At 44.5% G+C, this 22,080-nt stretch overlaps 1 long non-coding RNA gene across 1 annotated transcript; it reads right to left on the reverse strand.

Annotated features, from left to right (window-relative positions):
• Positions 1 to 10,098: 10,098 nt before the first annotated feature.
• Positions 10,099 to 22,034, reverse strand: LOC116236343 (uncharacterized). The gene is made up of 4 exons (XR_004168526.2): positions 21,920 to 22,034; positions 14,497 to 14,785; positions 11,538 to 11,653; positions 10,099 to 10,608 (listed from the first exon to the last, which is right to left on the reverse strand). It is a non-coding gene; the product is annotated as an uncharacterized LOC116236343 (long non-coding RNA).
• Between the last annotated feature and the right edge of the window lie 46 nt (positions 22,035 to 22,080).

A 22,080-nucleotide genomic window follows, 5' to 3' on the forward strand; every position in this document is an offset into this window, starting at 1 on the left:
GAACTCTTTATCAGGGTCTGAGGTGACAGAACAAGGGGAAATGGCTTCAAGGTGAAAGAGGGGAGATTTAGTTTGGATATAAGGAAAAAGTCTGTTACAGTGAGGGCGATGAGGCACTGGCACAGGTTGCCCAGAGATGTGGTTGATGCCCCGTCCCTGGAGACCTTCGAGGCCAGGCTGGATCAGGCTCTGGGCAACCTGATCAAACTGTGGTGTCCCTGTGCACTGCAGGGAGTTGAACTGGATGGCCCTCAGAGCTCCCTTCTAACTCTGAGGATTCTATGATTCTATGATTCTAACAATGGGCATGGGTACAGGTGGCTCAGCACAGCAATGGCCTTTGGGACATGACCAGAGGATTCAGCTCCTCACTCAGTGCTGCATTTGACAGGACCCACTCTCAGAGCACACCAGGAGAGCACAACACAAGCCTGATGTATAAATGAGGGCAGAGAATGTAAGAACTACCATGATGTGATGCTGGTGGCCAGAGATAACAACTGCAGGTAACTCAAGGTCCAGAAACCATTGCCACTTACTTGGGCACCTAAAAGGTGAATGTCACTGATGCTGGATTAGAAACTTCTAAGAGAAGCCTTATTCCTGCTAGGAAGACCCATCACAATAATTAAAGAGTTTTACCAAGAACTGCCCATGAAATAATGCCTGCTGGGCACCAACACACACTGCCAAACCTACTGGAGCAGATCTGCCTAAACAGTATTATTTTTTCCTGTAGGGCAGTTAAAACCTCTCTGACACACTGGGCTCATGGGCCTGATTTGACAAACTTACCATGAGGCTCTCCAGCTTTGAACAAGGAAGCAGCATTTATCTGATCCAGAGTTACCACAAAACACCACAATCCTTTCAGCTGATTGCACAGAGCTGGGAACAGACTGCTACTCACTGCTGCTGAAATGTACATCTTCTTCACACTGATGTTGAGTAGAGACAGGGCAGATGCAGACACAGATAAAAAGGGTGTACAAACATTTTTCTAGTCTAGACTGGAACATGGTGGGAAAATCTCACCTGCTCCTTTTTCATAATTTATCAGTGGTGCATTCTTATCACTGGTTTTAGTAAAGGTATATTTCAATATGAAGCCATTATGGGAAACTTGTTGTTGAATGGCCAAAATTAAAGGAAGTTTTGACCCAGGTGTCGAAAGAAGGACAGAGCCTCAAAATAGATCTACTGCAACTAGTAATAAAAAATGGAGGCTGTTGATCTCAGCTCAGAAACGGCGATTTCTCTCCCACGTGTGTGGATTTTGTTCTTAGTAATGAGGCTGTAACACTGCAACTCTGAGTTGAAGACTGAGTTTAATTCATCAATGTTTAAAGAGTACTTTAAGATTTGCAGCTGGATAAGTGCTATGTAGTCTTATTGCCATAATACAGATGAATTTGCTTATCTCTCATGTAAATCAGCTCAAAACATTAGTCTGAAATTAACAGCTCTGAGGTTAACAATAGGCTCAACCACACACTAAACTGCAGCACTTATCATATCACAACATTACCCTTATTAATTACACGCCCTGCTGTGGTTTTTGGACTGAAATCAGCTACACTTCAGATATGGGCAGCCGGACAGCGCTGGGAGGGAAGCGTTTGTAACTGCACGACACATATGTTAATAGTGAAATTAAACAGATGGCCCAGTCACTCATCAGTGAAAGTCCACCAGGGGCTGTAAGAAAGAAGGAGATTTCCTATGTAACATAACAATTTGGACATCAGAAGGTTTCGAGTTACAAGATTATTCTTTATCCCCCACCTGAAACTTTTAAGGGATAACGTCAGGGAATTTCATCTGGACTTCAGATACTAATCTCGTTTTCTGCTGGTTTGATCTGTCTGCTGAGAGCTGGCAGCCAGCTCCACCAGCTCCACGTAAATGCACACAGCAGATGGACTGGCCCCGTGTGGCTGGAGCATGCAAATCTCCCATCTCCACAATGCACGTTGCATGTGATGAGTTTGTCCCCGTGCTCAGCCCGGTGCTCACTGCACCATGCATCAGCAGAATGGCAATAGGGGCTGAGATGTGGGGAGCGGGACCCACCCATGCGCAGACCTAATGCTGAGGATGGGCAACCATGAAGCTCATTTCCACAAGTTTTATTTTCTCGAGACAGCGTGTGTGCTATCTGCTGCAATACTGCCAGGTGTCAGCCTATGTAAAAATGGGAGAATGGGTCCAAGGAAGATTAAAGTTATTTTGTGTCTGAATTCTGCATGCTTCTTCACTTATAAATATCAAACGGGTGGTCATTAAGATGATCACTAAGATGATCAGAGGGCTGGAGCACCTCTCCTATGAAGACAGGTTGAGGGAACTGGGCTTGTTTAGCTTGGAGAAGAGAAGGCTGTGGGGAGACCTCATTGTGGCCTTCAGTACTTGAAGGGAGCAGATAAACAGGAGGGTAAACGGCTGTTTGTGAGGGTGGATGGTGATAGGACAAGGGGGAATGGTCTTAAACTGAGACAGGGGAGGTTTAGGTTGGATATGAGGAGGAAGTTTTTCAGCCAGAGGGTGGTGAGGCACTGGAACAGGTTGCCCAAGGAGGCTGTGGATGCCCCATCCCTGCAGGCATTCAAGGCCAGGCTGGATGTGGCTCTGGGCAGCCTGGTCTGCTGGTTGGCGACCTGCACACAGCAGGGGGTTGGAACTGGATGAGCATTGTGAGCCTTTGCAACCCAGGCCATTCTGTGATTCTATGATTATCAGTATTTTTTACACACATTTCTGGTAGTGGTTAACAGATCTAAGCAAAGGCAGGACTCTGATGCACAGCAGAGGCAGATTTTACACAGAGAGATTTACAATCTAAGAAAACACCAAAGAAAGACCAGAGGAAGGGAAGAAAGTGTTATTATCCTCCAAGCACCTAGAGACAAACTTTCGGTGGTATTTAAATGCCTACTGGTGTTTCCAAAACTTGACATCTAATTCGCTTTGAAAACCTGGTTCAGATTTACAGGATTGGTCAGCTTTCCTAACTGGAGATACGTTTTCAAAAGGGCTCAGCACCCAATTAGGCAATGGGCAGGTTTTCAGGCGTTCCCACTATGGGTCTTTGAGATGTTTTGGAAAAATGGGAATAAGAAGCAAAATCCAGGTTTACACAGCCTCTATCAGTTGCAGCTTGAGCTGTTTGGACTGAATCAAAACCCATTTGTAAAGCAACTATTTTTTTTTTGTGACTTCAGCAAGTGTCTGTAGTGTTCCACTTCCACACCACAGAAAACTAGGGACAGTCTTTTCTTCCCATCACATCAAGTTTTCTACACAAAACTGCCTGGGGAAATAAGAGCAATTTTCTCTGTGTTGAACAGAGAAAGGAGGTTTCTATTATGCTTATTCCCAGCTCATCTTGAAATCTTGAGTTTCTTTCTGAATCCTGAATCTTTTCATTTGCCTGTGTTCCTTCTGAAATTGACTTTGGGGTCTGATGGAAGCCTGAGAGTTTTTAATTCAAAAAATAGCTGTGAAATGCATACAAAAATGCTAATTTTCTATATATTTTCCACTTGTGATAAACAATTTCACTGTGGTCCCAAATCAGAGAGCAGGTGAGGAAAAGGGAGTGAGAAATGCAGGACAAGGAGACAATCTTTTTTTCCAAACACTGACCAAAGGTACAATATTGATTTGAATTTCTGCCAGTTTTCTTTCAAATATCAGTAGAACAAAACATTCTGGGCCTGCTACTGAAATATATAGCCCAGAAAAGACCACAGAGCAGATTTATCCAAGGATTATATTAGCTCACAAGAGTGCTGGGCTGTTCGGTCCTTTGTGGACATAAGTGGCCTAATGTTTCAAACTCGGGTCCCAGGGACCATGAAATCCCAAAAAGAGAATATTTCAATGTTCTTAAAGATAGATCTCAAGCTTTACCAGGCAGAGAAGCATGCTATGCTAGGTTACAGCGAGGAATTCAGGTGTGTTCCTTGCTAGTTGTGTCCAACAGAGTTCCTGGCAAGTGCAATGCATTGGGCTCATCCAGCACTCAGAGCACGAAGCAACAAAAGAGAGCCAAAACTTGGTGAGCTGGTCACACAGAGCTGTTGTACTTGGGCCAGGTAACCAGGGAATACTCCAAAAGAATCTCTTTACAATATGGATAAAGCACTCTGAAATCCTACTGCCTGTTCCACTGCTTATCTGGATGCATGACAACAGACTGCACTGACCTTTCACACTGGTTTTGGAGGGGAGGAGGTCAGGGATATGACATGCAGTGTCAAATCACATTTTGGGTCTGGCTTAAACTGTAAAGGGAGGTAAGGCATCTCCCTGCTCTGATCACCACTATACAAAAAAGGCTGACTGCAAGTATCTGAATGCAATGGAGAGGGTGTAACAACAGAGAAAGGCATTAAGTGAATAACAGTACAGTTCCTGTTCAATATTCGCCTTTCTTTTCATCTTCTCCATCCTTACTTCTCCATTTTTCAGGGCCACAGACACTAGAACATGGGCTCTCTGATATGATATTGCAGGAGGTCAGATAAGATATCACAAGCCTGCCCCCATTCCTCTATTCTCCAGTTCTATTATGTTATATTATATGATGAAATTTCCTGTGAATTAATGACCAGGTGGAATTAATGGTGCTCTGCTGCAAAGTAAGCCATCAGCTCCTCCCTCACAGTCAATGTTTATCCTGTACATCTTTCAAGTCTGCTACCTTCTGGGTTTCAGAGATCTAAAAAAGCCATCGAGTTTTTCCATAGTTTGTAAAGCACACCACCATCCTCTCCTAGAAAAGTGATAAAAACAAATCCAGAAGGAAATGCTCATTTTTGGGGACAATTGCTTCTTTGTATGGGGCCTTGAAATTTTGCCCTGCTAAGCAAGTTGTCAATCATAGCCAAAAGACACATGGTGAATGACTTCTCATTTGTTAGAGGGGTCTTTGAGCATTGTTTATTCCCAGGACTTGCTGTAGGAAGTTACCAAACTGTTCTTTATCTGAATGGGGAACTCTACCCAACTTCACACAGTCTGCTGAAGGCAAAGTTTGGCTTTCTTTACCTGCCTGACCCCTGCCATGCCCTTATCATCACCAGAGCCCGGTTGCAGGACAGGAAAGGGAGGTATGAAACACCTGCATCTGTCACTTTGTTGCTGCATGGGGATGCAGGAGGTTGTTCTGGCACTCATCAGGATCTCAGGATGGAATGTTGGGCAGGGAGGAATCTGATAAGGTTTAACAAGAGCAAGTGTAGAGTCTTGCACCAGGGGAGGAATAACCACATGCATCAGTATAGGCTAGGGGCTGACATGCTGGAGAAGAGCTCAGCGGAGAAGGACCTGGGGGTCCTGGTGGACAAGAGGCTGTCCATGAGCCAGCAGTGGCCAAGAAAGCCAATGGCATCCTGGGTTGCACTGAACAGAATGTGGCCAGCAGGTCGAGGGAGGTGATCCCTGCCCTCTGTTCTGCCTTGATAGGCCATATTTAGACCACTGTGCCCAGTTCTGGGCTCCCCAGTTCCAAAAAAGACAGGGATCTCGTAGAAGGAGTCCAGCGGAGGGCCAGAGAGATGATGAAGGGCCCAGAGCATCTCCCGTGTGAGGAGAGGCTGAGTAACCTGGGGCTGTTCAGCCTGGGGAAAAGAAGACAGAGGAGGGATCTGATCAATGTTTATAAATATCTAAAAGGAGGTGGGAGGCAAATGGATGAGGCCAGGCTCTTCCCAGTGGTGTGCAGCAGTAGGAAAAGGAGTAATGGCCTAAAAATTGAACACGGGAAGTTCTGTACTAACACCTGGGTGAACTTTATGGTAAGGGTGATGGAACACTGGCATAGGCTACCCAGAGAGGTGGGGGAGTCTCCTAATGTGGAGGTATTAAAGACCCGTCTGGTTGCCAATCTATGCAACCCATTGTAGGGAAGTGCTTTAGCAGAGGGTTGGACTCAATGATCTCATGAGGTCCCTTCCAACCCCTGCAAGTCTGTGCTTCTATGATCCAGCACAATGGAAGTTTAGCTCTGAAAGGTCTCCAGAATTTGCCTCAGTCATCACATTCACCCAAGCACACCATTGGGAACATGTTGCAGCCTAAAGGATGCCCTGTCCTTCCACTCCCTGCAAGGAGCTGCAGCCATCATGCGGCCTTCCCTCAGCCTGCTCTGCTCTGGGCCCACCAGCCAAAGGTCCTCAGCCACCCTACACACCCCCTGTCCTCCAGGCCCTTCCCCATCTCTGCAGCCCTCCTTTGGATGTTCTCTAACACTTCTATGTCCTTCCCTCACCTTGGGGACACACTGGCAGTGCTGGGCCCAGGTCACGCTGGCGCACTTACGTCCCTGTTAACCAGCTGACCAGCACTGAAGGACTTTGCAGCATCCCCTCACCGCTGCTAAGTGAGTTGATCCAAGCAGGAGAGCGGAGCTGAATGGGGAAGGGCTGTTCTCACAGCAGCAGCAGCACAGCAGGGAAGCTAAAGCAAAGTTTGTCTCAGCCCTCAGATAGCCAAAGGCATCAGTTCAGATCTCCATGAAATCATCAACTCGCTGTCCTGGGATTATGGGCTCACATAAACCGCCCAGAGGACCTGTTGTGCAAACAATTGGAAGATGGAGGCTTCTTTCCCCTAGCTCACAAATTATATACTCAGGAAGAAAGATTATTTACTTATAGGGCCTAAACTGGTTCAAACCTTGAGATCTGGAGCGCGGAGCCCTGTCTCCCTGCAGCCAGGCAGGGGGCATGGGCAGAGGCACTCCCTGCCAGCTACCATGGCTCCTGCGAGGCAGGACAGCTGTGAGGAAATGTGCAACTCATAAAGCTGAAGGGACTCTGCAAACTATTAGGTAATTAAGCAAAGTGAGGGCTTGGAGCGCCCGGCTGCTGCTTCCAGCCCATGGCTGTGCTCCCTTTAGAGTCTGATTGGATCAAGGATTTTTATTAACTTCATATTTTTTGCTTCTAATTTTCCTCCCTTTGCCTTTCATATTGCAAGCCCTGAGCTCCTCTGGTCTTGTGGTGATGTTTATTGGCACTGGCAGGTTGCAACACCCCTGCAGGCTTCCCACAGACAAACCCCAGTGTGCAGACCACGAACCAAAGCAACTTCATACGCTGTCTGTGCCGTGAAATCACTCAGGCACTTCCCTCCTGGTTTTCCTTTTGCCCACCCCACGTTCCTGGCTGAAGCCTCCCGCCTCTGCTGCACCTCTTGATTTCCAACAGAAGAGGCTGAAAGCCCAGAAAAGCAGCTGGTTTGCAGGGCATGGCCAAATTCATCCCTTCACTGTGCCTTGAGGCTGTGGTTCGAGGTAGGGAACAAGTCCCAGTGGGCTGCAGCCACTGCCATTACTGTGTGGTGCAAGAGAGATACTAGACAAGGAGAGGGATGGTGAGATGGAGGGAGGGTGGTCTTAAAGTGGTGGCAAAGATCCTGGGAGTTTGCTCTTTGCTTCACTGTAGATCCTTTTTTCTTCCCCATCTAGCCCGGACACCTGGAAACCTGCACTTTGACACCTTAAGTACACTTTTCACTGTTAATATCTTCAAAGGGGGTGTCTTAAATTGTGGATACTTGTTGCTTTAGCACCTGATTTTGGGTATCTACCATGTAGTTCCAGAGAGCTTCCAAAACTTTCTGTAAGAAAGTAAGAAGCACAAGTTCCAACCACCTTTCTGGAAGCTGTCCACAGCTTGCAGAAGCGAATGGAATACACAGTGGGATTTATTTAGCCTCTGCAGATGCTTGTACCCATGCTGACAATGGACCTTGGTTTGCAAGCAGACTGGGTTGGTTAAATTGTCCTGTTCTTTGCCATGCTCACAAGCAAATGTGCTAACAGCTGGCTGTGAGCCCAGCCTCTCATTTTAATATCATTTTGGGGTTTTACTTGTAGTGTTTCTGGGCAGTAGGAGGCAAAGAAAGAAGTGGTAAACCCCCAGCGTGCCAGCAGTGAACCAAAATAAAAGAGGAGCAGGAAAGCGCCTGCTTGACCAGCAGCAGTGCCTGGTTTTGGTGGCCTTTCAGCTGCCTGTTATAATAGCAGGGAAGTGGCTGACTCACTCGAAGTTTTCTTTCAACCCCTTGTCCTGACTGGAAGGAAATACAAAAGATGCTTTGTTTTCACAAGGGGGACACAGAAGGCTGCAGCCTCCAAATCTCCTGCTTGCTGATGGAGCCTGATGCTCTACCCCATGTGGGATCCATTTGAGTCTGAAAACTTGACGAGAAATGTCAGAGCAACACCAGGATGTTCCCCACCCCAGCACAGCAGCAGCAGCTTATTTGTTCAGCTCTCAGCTGCTGCACACGATCAGTGCAACATGTAATATGCAATGGGGGTTGAAGACATATGGGTAATCTCTGGCAGTGTTGAAAAGATGTTTTGTCCACAGAGTGCTTTTTGAGCTGTGCTCATCATTGTTCTAGCTTCCAGGTGTCTTGCCTGGCTCTTACAATCCCTTGTCTCTCAAGCACTTGTAAAGTTTTTGAGTGGGGCCATTTCTAACCTTTTAAGTACTGCTGCTTATTCAGTGTCAATGTCAGATCAGATTCAGCAGCGTTCAGGTTTCTGCCTTCTCAATGAACTGAAAAGGGCCTGGGGAATCCTGGTGGACACCAAGTTGAACATGAGTCAGTGTGTCCTTGCTGCTAAGAAGGCCAATGTCATTCCTGCCTGCATTAGGCAAAGTATTACCAGCAATAGAGGTGATCCTTCCTATCTACTCTGCATTGGTGAGTCTGCACCTCAATAATTCTGGAGTTCTGGTTCCAGTTCTGGGCCCTACAGTGCAAAAGAGACATGGACAGGCTAGAGAACCCAGGGTAGGACTGCTAAGATCATCAAGAAATTGGAGCATCTACAGGAGGGGAGGCTAAGAGATCTGGGACTTATCAGCCCTCAGAAGTCTCAGGAAGATCCCATACATGTCCATATATACCTGAGGATGCTCAGTGGTGCCCAGTGCTTGGCTCTGAGGCACTGGGAGCAAGCTGGAACACAGAGGTTCCTTCTGACCATCAGGAAGCCCTTCTGTGCTGTGCAGGTGAAGGAACATCTATGATTACCAACAATGGTATTGTTCTCTCTACTCTGCCAATTGCTTCCACAGAAACATCTTCTGCCACTGGTGAATCTACCTGACATTGTTACCCTTACTTTACACATTAGAAAGCCCAGGCAGGTTAAAGAACCTACTGATGAAGATCTAAAAGTTAAATTTCAACTCCTAGAGTTAAGTGAAAAAAAAGAATAAATATGTATCAAAAGACTCATTGGTGTCATTAGCAGCATTTTGTTGTTGTTGTTGTTTTTGGCCATTTGTTCATTTGTGTCAGCCATACTGAAAATTCCTGGAATGAGTTTCTCTTATCTGCTGGAAGAAGCTGTTCTGGCAAAAGAGAAAATACCTTTTTGTGTCATATGGTAGCCCTTAAGGTAACAGACGTGAGAATAATTTGGCAAGCAAGATGCTCTGCTCAAAACTGACTCAGACTCTGATGGTTAAATCAACACAGCCTGAGTGACTGAACTTTGCTGTGTAATGCTCATTTGTCTTGGGATGTCATTTATCAGCCTGATGAGAGCCCACAGACATCTAAATTCTTCTTTTGTCCTCTCTTGCAGGTCAGCCCCAGACACTGATGGGAAGGACCACCCAGAGGGATCTCAGGCTTCCAGGACTTTGCTTATTGATGAGAAAGCAGCAGCTGTGTTCAGTATCCGTGGCTGCCACAGGTGGTCTCAGTAGTGCTGACATCTCAGAGGGACTCTTCTCTACGTGACCTCCTGAGTCACCATTTGTTCCTTCTCCTTGTTCACAGCCTCTGCCACTGTCACTGAGGTTCATCACGCAAGGATTGATTTTTCTTGCCCAGGCTTTAGCCAAATCCTTGCTGCTTTTGTTATTCACTACACCTGGAGAGGGGAAAGCCCCATCTCCACCTGACCTCCCCACGCTCAGCTAGCTCAGCCTGCTGCTTGCTTCCCCATGAGTCTTTCCACCTCTGGGAAACTGCCTACTATTTGACAGTGGCTTCTGTGAGTTTAATGACAAGAAAAACAGAATAAAAACCCAACATCTTTTAAAATCCCTTTTTTATTTTTGCTCTTTTCTTTACTGTCTGTGTGTTCATAAACTCCCATCTCTTACAGGCCAAGGATGCTGTGTGGCTGCCTGAGAAATGCTTAGCCCTCTGGAAGCATTGCCATTAATAACTAATACATCACAGAACCATAGAATCACTGAGGTTGGAAAAGACATCCGTGATCACCCAGTCCAAGCGTACACCTACCGCTGATAAAATCACCAAATTACTGCATCCAGACCTGAAAGTTCCCTGGGTTGTTTTATCTCTATGCAAAACCAGTACCTCACTAGGCTGACCAGAAGGCACCATGAGATTTGTAACGGCCTTGAGGGACAGATTTCAGGCAGAGAGCATCTAATATCAACAGCTTGCTGGGAAGTGGAAAGCAGCTGAGTGCAGGGTTCAGATGTACATACAGCAGTCCCAGTGTGTTCCTATGAGCTGCCCGTATTCAGCCATGAGCTGATAGTCTCCATAAGGTGGCCTTGTCATCTTAGTCACCTGCTGGTCCAATTCAATTGTGGACATCTGCAAAATATAAGCCAAGAGACTCCCTGGGTCCTTGTGGTGCCTGAGTTGTATTTTATAATGATTCCAAAGCAGCCCTAAGTGAAAATAAGCCATCGTGCACACGAGCTAACGCAGGCAGGGTGCAAAGCTGAAAAAGAACTGGAAAAAATTAACTTCTGGTATATATTTCCTATGTCTCCTTTCAGTTAACTCACTGCAAGGCTTAAAACACTTCCTTGCCATATGAATCTGCTGTGGTGTATTTAACACATTACCGGTATAAAATGATTCATGCACAAACTTCTTTTATCAGCGAAGTCCAAACTACTTTTCCTCCCTCTAAATTGGTGGTGGAGCTGAACCAAAACCACGGATCTGATCACTCCCTGAGCATGTGGGCAAATCTGGATCTTCAACCCAGCATCATGCACAGTCCTAATTTGTTAATAGGCCCACACCTAAAATACCAAATCCCAACGTTGTTGGGTTTGGAAAATGTTCTTTATAACAAAGGTCTCCAAAAACCAATTTCTAGGAGACTTAGGCTTTGAGGAAGTTTGTTTCTAACAAGAAGCAACCACTCGTGGCCTTTCTCTATGCAAAAGAGAAAGGAGAAACTGGAATTTTACCCCTTTTAGGTTTGGAGAAAATTTCATTTTGTTCCAGATTTCTCCTGGCAAACACAATGGCTCAGGGCAAAGCAGGGATATTTTACAGGGTGAGGAAATTATATATGTCTTTGAAGATTTGTCCTAAAAGGATTTGGTGTTTTTTTTTTTTTAATAAAAGAGCACCAAATTTTTTTTCCTGCCATATATAACCATTTCTCTGCTATTTTTCATATCAGCTATCGAGAACAATTGGAGAGAGGTGATCAACTGAAGAAGGGGTTCCTTTCTCCCTCGTTAGGAAGCAATAGTTTCTTGGGCAGATCTGGCTGATGCTACCTGCTGTCACATTGCAGATGGTCCTTGCTAGGCTGCTCCCAGGGATGCTGCAGGAACAGGAACGAGCCTGGAACTTATTCTGATAGATGTCTGGGTATGGTCACACTGTTTGGAACCTAAGAGAGTTTAATAGCATGGATGCAACTGTTAGTTCCTATGCCAAACAATGACTCCTGGCAACGTTTGTCTTGTTAATTTGCAGATTTGAGATCAATGAGACAAAGTGGAAAGAGAAACACATTTAAATGTTCTGAGAGATGAAGGCTGAAAAAAGGTAAGAGTCTGGTCTATCAATTCTCCTCTTTTTTACTAGATGGGAATAACATATGCAGCAGCACTCGGTGCTATATCACTAACCCAAAGTCACAATTCTCAGCTCTCCCTCTGAGAGCATCTCAAGCCTCCCAGACCCATCTAGACCTTAGCTCATTTTACCAGTATTGCCAAGGAGACTTCTATAATCCTCACAAAACTTGCCTCTGAAGTGGACCAAGTCAACTAAACACATGCCATAGAGCCAAAAGAGACACAGATCATTACTGTCTCTACCATAATCTGTAATGGTGGCCATCAGCGATACTCTTGAGATCCAGTTCCCTGACTTTTTGTGCCCTATTATGATTGCTTTCCCAGCAGAAAGATCAAAAAGGAAGCCCTCAGATGACCCTGCCCTATAAATACCCTTCAAAGGATGTCACAATCCAAATGATCCCATGCCCAGAATGCCCTTGCTCTTCCAGCACATGTTCCACAGGGCAGCACCACAAAGCCAGCATCTCTCCATGTGAAATCACATTTCTGAGCCTCTTCAAAGTTTTCCAATCTGATCTTCTGCACCGCAGACAAATGCCATGCCAGACTCTCCCCACTGATGGGACCACAATCAAAGCCAGATTGCTTCACCATCAAAACAATGCCTGGAGAGCCCATGTATGCTACTCAAGGGCTTGCTTCCCTTTCAGTGTCATACCAGCCTCCCTGTGTGCTCCCAATGCTCTGCCTGTTCCCACACAGCTAGATGGATGTGCCTGGGGAAGCTTTCCTTGGATGTTTTCACACTCTATCATTCCTATTCTGCTGGTTTAGCTATGCCATAGCAGGGGAGACAGAGAAAATATTTATCTACTCACTCTGGGATATTAGCTTTAATTAGTAATGAAGGTCAGTTTGTACTAACTCCCACAATCTGAGCTTTCTGAGGAGGAAAACGGGCAGCTGACAGAACAAATTTCCCAAAATATCCTTGTAGGAGTCTAAAATGTTTGAGTTTTGCTGCTTCTTTAAAACCTTTTGGATATTTGTGCAAAACACACTGAGTTTAATTATGGATCATGTAATGACATGCAAGACAGAAAACAATAATTGGGATTGAGAGTCTAACTAAACTACTCACAGGCTGTCCAAGATCTTCCTTCAGAGATAAATTTGTAAATTACTCTATAAAAGCAGCAAGAAAATATACAAAATACACACAGACTTGGTGTGTGGGTTCATAATCACCAGATACTCTGTTCACCATGCTCAGGCTGCCCTTGATTTAGACAGCGATGCCTTTTTTTTACTTGAATGGATTTGGCAGTAGGCAATGCAAGCAGTTATCGAGAACCACAGAGTAATTTATGTTGGAAGAGGTGCCAGGCAGTTGCCTGGTAGATCTCTGCTCAAAGCAGAGAGAACTTCTTTAGCAGGTGCTGCTCAGGACCTGAAACTCATGGCAGCTTGAGGAAACCAATGGAGTTGGGAGTAAAGTTTCTCACCGAGTAACAGTTGTAACAGCAAGGCTAAAATGCACCTGAGCTACAAAAATATTTGACTGAAAATGGCCACAAAGCATTCAGAGATGCCTGTTTTATCAGCATGAAATAGCAGAAGCTGCTTCATATCTGAGGATCTTCTCCGTCTGGTTGCTCTGCTCTGAACCATTATGGATTTCCACAAACATTCCAGAGACGATCTAAAGAGCAGGTTTTTACAGTGGCAGATTATTTATATGCATCTATTCAGCAGAAAGGACACCCTCCTGCACGCTGCCCAACTTGGGATTGGAAATCATGATTTTGCAAAACTGTCTTCAAGAACGTGGGAGGTATTATGTGCACCTGCAGCCCATGGGAGGGCCTGCTGAGCTGCCTGCTGGGGGATCAGGCTCCCATGAGATGCTAAAGACAGAATTGGGAATGGTTTTCAACTGAGAGAGGGGAGATTTAGGTTGGATATGAGGAGGAAGTTTTTCAGCCAGAGGGTGGTGAGGCACTGGAACAGGTTGCCCAAGGAGGCTGTGGATGCCCCATCCCTGCAGGCATTCAAGGCCAGGCTGGATGTGGCTCTGGGCAGCCTGGTCTGCTGGTTGGCCACCTGCACATAGCAGGGGGTTGGAGCTGGATGAGCACTGTGGGCCTTTGCAACCCAGGCCATTCTAGGATTCTATGATTCAATGATTCTATGACCTCAGATGGGTATCCTAACATGGTTTCAGGGCTCCTTCCCACCCACTCCATCTTGGATGTGTCTGACTCAGGAAGCAAAGTTACAAACAGAGGAGATGTTATAAATAATCCTGAGTACAACATGTTCATCTTTCAGGTTGTTCAGTCTGCTTCTCGATGGAAAATTCATCTATGCGGATAAAATGCCACCAGCTTGTCGAGGGCTGGTGCAAGCAGAGGCATCTCAATACATGAAGATTACCAAGGGTTTGGCTGCCAATATTTTCAGTTGTTTTTTGTTGTTGTTTTTGCCTTTTTTTTTTTTTTAAACTCCATTTCCTCCTTGTTTTAGACAATTCCAATTCATTCCGTCTCTTGAGCACTGTCTCATTTTGCATCTGTTTTCCCTTTGCATATTTTCCCTTGTTTACTTTTGTAAGCAGTCAGTTGTTTTTATTCAATTCCCTATGGTTTTCTTTGCGTTTTTCAGTTTTTCTAATCTTCTCTCCAGCTCTTCCATTCTCACTTCTTACCTTCTATTCCAGAGAGCTGCTAAAGCACTGTTTCCAATTAGGTCTGTTTTGTCTTGTTTACTGTTCTTTTCCTCTCCCTTGTGTTTTACAGCAACCACCTTTTTCTTTTTCTTTTCCTTTTTTTCCCCCTTGCTGATCAGAAGCCAGGAAGCTTCTACTTCTTCACTACTGTTGATTTCAGTCATTTATGTATTTTTCTTTCCCCAAGAAATAGAGTGGATGGCTGCTTCAAAGAGTCTGCACTGCAATTGTAGCAATCGCTGTGGAAATCGCATCCATGCACATTAAACTCTAGCAAGAAAAAAAGACCATTATAATATCTTCTCTACTCTTTTTGTAATTAATTATTTTACTTATTCATCCCAAAGCACTCCATCGGGTGTGGATGCAATTTAACTGCCATATTTCCTTACAGAAAGACCAACAGACACAGGATATTGTGCTCACAGGTGCTCATCAAGACTTCCTAGACTTCCATTGCAAAGAAGTTAGAAGCACTGCTCTGAGCCAACAGAGAATAACACAGATCTCAGACAGATTTCAGTGTCACATCTTGCTTATGTCCCCTGAAACATTTGCCAGAATCCAAGCAGTTCCAAGAAACATTCAAATAGTAGCAAACCTGGCAGGAAAGTGATCTGGGGAGAGAAATTCTCACTAGATCTGGTTCTAATTCAGTGTTACCTTGTCCTGTCGTATCTGGGTAGTACAGCGGGGAAAAGTTTAGAGGAGCAGGGAAGGCAAATGTTATTAACAAGGAAAAGAGCTCAGAGAGCACCGTGGGCTTCACCTGCTTGTCTCTATTTGTTCATTTATTTAGGAAAAGCAAACAAACTAAGAGCTAGTTTCTCCAGTTGGCAATTTTCTGTGTCCTGAAAACTTCAGGGCCCTGTTCTGTCTCTGGGGTAAATACAGGGCCAACCAAGATGCGTACGAATGAGATTCCACAGTAACAAAATTTACGTGGAAAATCATCCACCAGCTTTGGGAATTTCAGCAATGCTCAAAGCCATAAAAGTTTGGCACCACGAGACATCCAAGAAATCTGCACGGATGGTGTTGGTTTTGTGCCTTTGAAAGCTTTCCTTCTGACTCCCTTTTGTTACGCTTTCTTTTCTTCCTCTTTTTTTTTCCCAGCATTTGACTCATGAGCACAAGTGATTAACTCAGGACTTCATGAAACGAGAAACTTGGCTTCCTTTCTTGGCTCTTGCATTTAATTTCTGCCCACTCTCAGAGAAGTCTGAGGGAAATTGGCTTTTTACGCAGATAGATAGTGATAAGACAAGGAGGAATGGTTTCAAACTAAAGGAGGGAAGATTTAAGAAACATATCAGGGGAAAGTTTTTCTCTGACAGGGTAATGAGGCTCTGGAACAGCTGTCCAGAGAGGCTGTGGATGCCCCGTCCATCCCTGGAAGTGTTCAAGGCCAGGTTGGATGGGGCCCTGGGCAGCCTGGGCTGCTCTGAAATGTGGAGGTTGGTGACCCTGCCTGTGGTGGGGGGTTGGAGCTTCATGATCCTTGGGGTCCCTTCCAACCCAAGTCATTCTATGATTCTATGATTCTATGATTCTATGATTCTATGGTTCTATGGTTCTATGATTCTATGATTCTATGTCACTTAAAACTAGGTCTGTAAGATGAGTTGGGTTGTTTCATACATCGTGCACTCAATATCTCTGTTTGGAGAGCAGGTGAATGAATGGGATCACTCAAAGCCAAAGGGCAGACTGTAAAGCTACATAGGGAAACCCCATAGAAAAAAAGAAAGATGGGCAAGACTGAGGGTTAAATTCAGTCACTGGGCTATGGGATATGATGGGATGCACATGGCAACATCAGAAAGCTTCACTGACACCACTGATTGGTACAAAGCCAGATGTAATAGCAGTGTTCACAGAACCAGACATCCTGAAACAAGTTGTTGGGGAAGGACCATGGAGCAAGCAGGCAGCCTGAGAGCTCTGCCTTGCTTCTGATATGACACAGAGCTCTGAGCAGGGCGACAATTTCAAGACTTTACCAGAAGTAATGTGAATGTGTGTAGCCCTCAGCCACGGGAATTTGAAGGATCCCTGTAATATCCTGTGTTGAAAGTATTGCTTAAGTCCATTTGTAGCTTTAGCTCAGAAGCATGATTCTGCGATCTCTGTGCACCTAGGAGTGCTAGATTTCCTTGTGAAAGACGCATGAATATTCCTGCAATCCAGTTGTGCTGAAGGAGTAAGCCAACTGAGTCAGCCAATGGCATAGCATGCATGTGTTTAAATGTTTTATTAGAAGTATGTTTTGGAAAACCAAAAATTATGTCAGTTTTAATGCGTAATCCTATCAAATATTTATGATTCCAAAACCATAATGTAAATCAATCTATTTAGATTAGAGTGTGATAAATATATATAAAACAAAAGATATGAAAATAATTTCCTTATTCACGTACTTGCCATTTTTTTCGGTGCAAATGCCTTTGTTTCTCCAGCTACTCCTGATAACATCACAGTCATCTGAAACAGTGCCCATAGAAAACCTCAAAAGCAATCCAGATCATAGAGATACATGGACACAGTGAGAAAGAGACCTTCTAAAAAAGGCTGACTAATGAAAATCGTTATTATTTATAACAAATTAGGGAGCAGGGACACATATGTAGTGCATAGGCTGGCTGATGAGCACAAGATCTCAGCCACAAGCAGTACAAAAGTGAGTTTATTCCATTTGATATCTACAACGTGAGAAGGAAAACACAGAAGAAATAAATTAAAGGCTTCAATCCAACTAAGAATGTGGATAGTGATAGGACAAGGAGGAATGGTTTTAAAGTGAGACAGGGGAGGTTTAGGTTGGATCTTAGGGGGGATTTTTTCAGCCAGGGGGTGGTGAGGCACTGGAACAGGTTGCCCAAGGAGGCTGTGGATGCCCCATCCCTGCAGGCATTCAAGGCCAGGCTGGATGTGGCTCTGGGCAGCCTGGGCTGCTGGTTGGCGACCTGCACATAGCAGGGGGTTGGAACTGGGTGAGCACTGTGGGCCTTTGCAACCCAGGACATTCTAGGATTCTATGATTCTATGATGTCAACAGTAAGGACAAGGCATGGGTCTTCTTGAGCATCTTGTTTTTAGATGCTCAGCTTTTGTTCCTGGGTACAGACTTACGGCTACTTGGCACCCACTGCCAAAACTGCCCTTAGGGCAAATCCTGCGTGCACTTGCATCTGACTTGGACCCTCTGAGCAGCTCTGGGGATCTAGGAGAAAACATCAACTGCAGAACTCAATTTGTGGGGAAATCTTCCCTAATTGTATTTTTCTGAGCCCCATACCTCAATCCTGTCACTAAGCATGATATTCATTATAAAGTTTCTTTCAACTGTTTTTGCATTGATCTCTGATTGCTTTGACTGGAAAACTGTGCCTTCTTTTCTGAAGGACTCTTACTTTTCAAGGACAAGAAGCAGATGAGGTCAATGTCCCAAAAATACCATGTTTTTTTTAAATTTTTTTATTTACCATTTGTAAAAAAAGAAGCGCATCTAAAAGGCAGATATTTTGACCATTGCATATTTGAGCTACTGGCAAATGTTTCTAGCTTTGTTTGAGGACCAATCGTATCCCTCCCAAGCTTCCACTTTGGATGAAAAAAGTCTGAAGTCTTAGTCGCTAGCAAAAACATTCTGGAATGGATTTGTTGATAGAAGATGACTGCTGTGCTTTCAGAAGGAGAATTAAACTAAAGAACAAGTATATTTAAGCATAATTGCTTTAAAAACAAAACACATGCTGTAGTATAATCTATTGTTCCCTGGAAAATGGAATAATCCAGAAGGCTGAGTTCAGTGCAGTGTAGTAGAAAAAAAAAACAATTTGCAATGCAGAGTTCTGCTTGCAGCTTTCTGCCTGACGGCGTGTAAGGTGCCTCGATGCCACTGGAAATTAGCTCATTTTGGGTTCTGGTAGGACAGTTCAACAAGTGTCAGATGGGGTTTTCAGGAAGGCCATTATCAGACTGAGATAATCCTACTGAAAACTGACTTTTAAACAGGACCCAGTTCCCTCTGGTGGGTGGCTCACCCCAACGCCATGGGGTCTATCTGTGCTCTAGACTCACTCCTGCCTGTGGTTTTATGTAGAGTCTCCCATTGGTTTCTGTCAACCACGACAAAGTATCACAGCACTAGTAGTACCTGAGTCATATTCTGATTTTGAGTTTGGAAAACTGGAGTCTCCCCAAAGTCCATTTGTCCAGAGGGCCTGCAGCTCTGAATAATGGCTCAGAGACAGCCGTGAGCCTAAATATTAGTTCAATCTCAAAAATGATGACTGATTTCCTAGCTCAGACTTTTTTTTTTTTAATCCAAATTATAAACTATTTCACACCACCGGAGAGTTTTTTTTGTTTGCCTTTTCTACTTGTTTACTCTTTTCTCTAAATTTGTATTGTCTATGACATGCTTCTTTTTGGAGGATATTCCTCCCAGCAACAGACATTATAGAAATGCTGATTACTGTCAGTAAGTCAAAACAACCAATTTCTGAACAGCAGATTCAGGTACAAGGCATGATGGCAACAGCGAGTCCCATTGCAGATTGGAATATTAGAGATGCCAGCATGCAAAACGGCCTGTGTCGTTAGACTTTGCTACACTGAAGCCTTACTATGTTAAGAAAGAAAGCTTTTCCAATGATATGCCAAAAGATGAGCAACACCAGCAATCTTGTAGCTCTGAAGGAAGGAAATAATCCATCTCAAGATGCGTTGAGCTTGTTTCTGTATAGTAATCTATGTCAAGTTTCTTTGGAGCTGTTAAACCAAGTAAGAATAATAAACACATGAAAGCTGCAAGGAATTGGAGGGAGTCTGGTGAATGTTACAGGAATTCAGCTTTGCTGCCACCAGGATTTCAGCAGGCCTTCCCATGACAGCCTCACACCATTCCCTTTTCCATTCAGCAAAGTTCAGCAAAGTGAAACCAATTTCCCCAAATTCTTAAAAACTTGGTTTCCTGGTTTTCGAAGGGAAAATTTCAATACAACTTGTAGCACACTTCTACCCTTCTGGCTGTCTTCTGGAGATAAGCCATGCTCCTTTTGGACCACGGTGGCTTGGGGTCGGCCCTGAGCCCTATGGCTCAGCCCTATGGCTGTACATGTTTCATAGCTTTCCCCAGTTTTAGATGTAGATGTGATCACATTCTATGGCATCACATTAATGAAATCCCTTTCAATGCAAACTTGTGAGGCTGTATTACTTGTATGTGTTGTCATCACATTAGAGTGATGGGCAGACTGAGTCTCAGAACAGTGACTTGGCTTGCTGTGTCACTTAGGAGGATAGATCAGCACCAGAATCATCTTTGCAGTCTACCAGTGCTGCCTGGCCCTACAGGCTGCAGTAGGAAAGATACATATTGCCAGCAGTAAATATCCCCAGAGTGATGAGATTATTAATGTCAGACATCTCTTACACATCGCATGTATAGAACCACTGTCCAGTAAGACCAAGGATTATTTTGATAAGCAGTTGGCCTTGAGCAGCATTAGTTTGTGGGAAAGTTTCTTGGATGTAGCTAGTCTGCTCTACAAGGCTCATTAAATTGCATTTTGCTACATTTACTGCACGTGGCTCACTTCCCTCATATGGATTGACTGTTTATGCTTATTCCTCAGCTGTGTTTATTGGTAAAGTTTCATGGCCTTAATCACAAATGCATAACAGCCCTAACCAATGCAGAGCATCCACCATTTCTAATAACATATGGTCTGACTGCTCAATAGTTTCGATGCTACAGTTCATTAATTCTCCACGGGAATCATAAGCATGTAGTATTGTCTTATTTTTTAAGCCAATATTGTTCCAAGGAGATTAAAAAAAAAGAAATGGACCTGCTATAATCTGAGTTTAAACAGACACTTGTTTAGTTTTTGCAGAGCTGTGCTGCTGCATGACAAGGAAATCAAAGCCACAGGATTTCTATCTTGGTTTAATAAATGTCACACCCAATTGATTGAAAACCTTCAGAGGCCAAAATTCAAGTTCATATCTAAAGTCATTTTGACATGCTTCTTTCCTTCGTCGTATTTTGGAGAATACCCATCCTTAATATCAGGCCATGAGAGAGAGCAGTGAATGTAATGACAAGTACAGTTAAGAGACGTGCATTTAGAACACATACAGTTACGGTTCTGCAGCACATCTGAAATGGTTGTTTACTAACGCACACAATATGAGGAACAAACAGGATGAACTCGAAGCTTTGATCCTTTCCCAGAGCTATGATATCATTGATACTAGCTGGATGTGATGGAATGAATGCTGGGAAGAACAGATATTGGCTGTCACAGAATCACAGAATCACTAAGGTTGGAAAGACCTACAAGATCACCCAATCCAACAATCCACCTAACACCAATAGTTCTCACTAAACCATGTCCCTCAACACAAAATCCAAGCATTCCTTGAGCACCTCCAGGTCACTGACTCCACCACCTCCCTGGGCAGCCCATTCTATGATTCTGTAATTCTGTAATTCTGTGATTCTGTCCAGGAGGGATAGGCAGGGCAGGCAAAGTGGAGATAATGTTCTTCTATCAACTTGCTGGATGAAGGGAAAGTGGTGGATGTAATTTTTCTGGATTTCAGTAAAACCTTTGCTATTTTTCCTCATGGCATCCTTCTGGACAAAAAAAAAAAATCTTTTACTGTGAGTATGGTGAGGCACTGGCACAGGTTGCCTAGAGTTGTGGTGGATGCCTTGTCCCTAGGCACTTTACAGCGAGGCTGGATCAGGCCCCAGGCAACCTGATCTAGCTGTGGTGTCTCTGTTCATTGCAGGGAGTTGAACTAGATGGCCTTCAGAGGTCCCTTCCAACTCTAAGGACTCTGTGATTCTATGATTCTGTGAAATTCTCCACCTGTGAGTCGAACGGTTTCACGCTATATTGCGTGATGAGCTGTCTCAATGGCAGAGCTCACTGGGTCACAGTGAATTGGCTCCATCTGGCTGGCAGCCAGTCAGTAGGAGTGTTCCTGAGGGCTCAGTTTGAGGGCCAGTCCTCTTCAACATTTTTGCTAATGACCTGGATGCAGGAGTGGAATGCACTCAGTAAATGCCAGGTGCTGCACTTCTCCTGTATTTAATATTGGTGCGGCCTCACCTTTGATATTGCATGGGTTCCAGAATATGAATAAGATGTCAAGGTCCTTGAAAGCACCCAGATGAGGGCAACAAAGCTGATGAAAGAGCTGGAAATCATGTCCTATCAGCAGAGACTGAGCACATTCGGGTTATCTAATTTGGAAAACAGATCTGTGAAAAGTCATGGCAGTCTGGTGATGTTCCCAATGACTGGAAAAAAGGCAGCGTTGCACCCATTTCTAAGAAGGATACAAAAGATGACTGAGGCAACCACCAACCTCTCAGACTCACCTTTATGCTGGGAAAGATCATGGAGCTGATCCTCCTGGGAGCTATGCTAAGGCACATGGAAGACAGGGAGGTGGTAGTGGAGAAGCAGCATGGCTTCACTAAGGGCATGTCCTGCCTGACCCAGCTTATGGCTTTCTATGATGGCATAATTCCATCAATGG

This window comes from Phasianus colchicus, chromosome 2, assembly GCF_987193195.1.
Source record: "Phasianus colchicus chromosome 2, bPhaCol1.hap1.1, whole genome shotgun sequence".
Classification (NCBI taxonomy): Eukaryota; Metazoa; Chordata; class Aves; order Galliformes; family Phasianidae; genus Phasianus; species Phasianus colchicus.